The sequence below is a fragment of the Triticum dicoccoides genome, chromosome 7B, assembly GCF_002162155.2.
Source record: "Triticum dicoccoides isolate Atlit2015 ecotype Zavitan chromosome 7B, WEW_v2.0, whole genome shotgun sequence".
NCBI lineage: Eukaryota > Viridiplantae > Streptophyta > Magnoliopsida > Poales > Poaceae > Triticum > Triticum dicoccoides.
The window spans coordinates 493,395,249-493,398,385 of NC_041393.1; the positions used below are offsets into that span (position 1 = coordinate 493,395,249).

Sequence of the window (3,137 nt, forward strand, 5' to 3'; positions counted from 1 at the left end):
CCCTCTCTCTCTCTCTCTCTCTTCCTGTGACAGCAATGTAGCAAAAATTCATTGCAAAATGGGCCACTCCCTCTTGATGCCCCCTCATGGTGCCAGGCCCCTTCTAATGTTGAAGGGCTTCTCAAGTCAGAAAAACTCTCATAACTGCTTCAACATTTATTTCTTCAAGCTGTAACAAGAGTTCCCGCAACAAGGCATCTTGCAATATTTTGGAGAAGTGTATTATTTTCTAGACATTTTATATTGCCTGACCATGCTCCTAAAGAGGCTTGAAAATTCTTGAAGTGTGCTAAGATCCCCTGTCACATTCAGGTTTATTCACCATTAAATTTCTGTGAAGGGACTTGCCAATCCACCTTACACCCATACTAAAATAGTGTTTCCAGAGAGTAGAAACATCGCATGCAGAAATCTTCAAGAAGACGTGATTGAAGTTGTAACCGATGAAATGCCTGCTGGTGAAGCTATTATGGATCCAACTCACCACCTAATTGGCGACAAAGGTAGGTCCGATTAAGTGATCAGCATGCATGCATCATGAGCTACTTACTGTTATTCAGAGATACAGTCTGATAGTAGTAACTTAATTTGCTTAGATGCTCGCGGAACCCTAGATAACGGCTCATTTTTCAGCCCAATTGTGACAAATATGGTAACATGCCAAATTATTTTCCTTTTAGATTTATTATTCCACAGTTGCACACTGTCTGTCATCAGTAAGTTAATCAAGATAAGTTTCACATGCATGTACTGAACAAACAAATCTCCGACGACAACCAATTCTGTGAAAGTTGCTGCCTCTATCTTTTGTGCCGTGTAAGTCTTTCTTGTGTATCTGATCACCAAGTATTTTTCCCTATACCATGTATCATCCGAAGGGGCGACAGACCAAAGTCTCGGATTCCTCGAGCAACATATGTAGTGTTGTCAGTCGATGTGAATCCGTCTACTCCTAGGCAACAACAGAGGGGTGATTGGGATACTGAAAGCCAGTGTATGGAGGCTTAGTGGAGTCAGTCACCAGCCTCTTCGTTGTTTAAACAACAACATCAAGCGGCGCCAGAAACATGTCAGTTACTTTCATCTTGGGCATAGCCAACTTTGTTGGTGGACTTCCTCTCATTTTTCACAATGTAACGAACTTCTCTCGTGGCTAAATTTTCAAAATATTTTAGTGACCATTACAGAAAACTTACATCCAAAACTCCAAAAACTAACATATCATTTTCTTGTGGATAACAGATTGCTGATCCGAGAGACAGCGGAGTCATGAACGAGGACAAATGAGAAGGTCGGCCACTACTGACTCAAGCTTGGATGTGGTTGAAAGCCCGGCTCCACATGGTTCTACCACTGCTCTCACACATGGTGTTCGGGCTACTTCCACCAGTGCTCTGCGGGTTGTCGTTCCGCGAGAGTAACGACAGGGAGAACAAGATGATGGACGTCACCAGTGCTTCGCTTGCCTGCATCGCTCTGCTAGCGCTCGGGAAGGTTATGGCCACAAAAGAGCCATGACATACTTCAAGACTCTCATTTACTACCTTACCATCGTTGTGAGCTTGTCCGGAATGTCGTACATCGCCGGTGTACTGGTCATGAGGCTTCTAGGACACTTGACACCATCGATCAAGGTGGTGCATCGGCTCCTCATGCTTCTCCAGGCCTGTTGTTCTCTCATTTAGGTGGTGCGCATACGTCTGCCTAGGCCTCATTATGAAGTCTCAAGTTCCTCGGAGCACTGATGGTATAAAAAGAGAAGACATGGGTGAGTTGAAGAGAAAGTGCATGAAGAAACATCTGAATCTTTTTGAGTTGCTACCTGCTATTTTGTTGTAATTCTGGTGTACATTTTAAGTTGCTAACATTTCATGTCCAAATGTGCGATCTTGGTCACTCGAATTCGTCTGTATCATGGAATTTTACTATCAGGTAATTTATTAGAGCAGGAAAAACAACAAGATCAGTCCTTCTTTTTCTGTCTCCTTTTCCTTGATGGAGAGGGACTGTTTTTTTGCGCAGGATTATCCCATCTTTTCAGTCTTGTAATGTCGGTGTTTACGTGGTACGTGGCTTGTAACTGAATCCTTATTTTATTAATGAGACATGTATTACCATGAAAACAAAGACTATCTCATAACTTTAGTGGATAATTGTTCATGAATACCATTTAGCAGCATCCTGCTCAAACCGGTATACTAGGCTATATTGGTGCTATAGACGGCTATCTAAAACTTTGATAATAATACGTGCGTTGCACGTGCACGCTTACTAGTCAATGTAAAGAGCGGCTCAGAGAGCATGCTACTTGTCGCTCCTCCCTTCTCTAGCTTTTTTTTAAAATAAAACAGATGTCCATGGAACCATCACCACCCTCCTTCTGGCTTCCTCCTTGCCCTCCTCTGTAGCAATGAGGCTGATTTCTCCACTGATTTTTTGCTTCCATGCATGCAGTTTGTAACTTTTTATGTGAAATCTCGTAAGCTGTAGTTAGTTAAAGTTGTTGAAGATATTGTGTGCATGCCGCCAGCTGCTGGTGTTGAAGAAAATTTGATGCCCATGCATGTGCTTGTGGCCGCAATTGATATAATGCTTATTCAGATCATGGCTGAACTTGTAGTTCTTATTCGAATCATGGCTGAACTTGTAGTGCAGAATTTTTTTCGTGTCACATACTACTGCGTTGACCTGGAGTTTTTGAGCTCTTCCTCATTGTCGTGGTTTCAGCTATATTGACTCGTCTTGTACCCTAATGCAACATTTCCCCCCTGAAAGTGGCAGTTTGTTGCCCAGCTTGTGCTGACCGAATGATAGTTTTGTATCAAAATGAGATGAATAAGATGGTTCTGATTTCTAAAAAAACGGAAGATACTAAGTTGTGTTCAGGTTTCTTACTACCACCGGCTTCTGTAACAGGACATTGCAATCAGGAATTATTTAAAGGAAAAACAAGTCTAACCGAGCTAAACTAGACGCAGGTCATTGCAATCAGGAAACCTTCTATGTAAACTTTGAGCAGATTACCTGTTAAAGGACGTATGTGGTATGGAAACAATAGGAGGTGCAATAATCTGAACATTCTGACAAGCTCGCTACACTCAGACATTAATTACGTATGTGCGTAGCAGGGAATCATG

General features: G+C 42.2%; 1 long non-coding RNA gene across 1 annotated transcript; it reads left to right on the forward strand.

The window, feature by feature from the left end:
• Positions 1 to 421: 421 nt before the first annotated feature.
• On the forward strand, positions 422 to 1,894 carry LOC119342008. The gene is made up of 3 exons (XR_005165358.1): positions 422 to 503; positions 879 to 1,133; positions 1,243 to 1,894. It is a non-coding gene; the product is annotated as an uncharacterized LOC119342008 (long non-coding RNA).
• Positions 1,895 to 3,137: the final 1,243 nt, after the last annotated feature.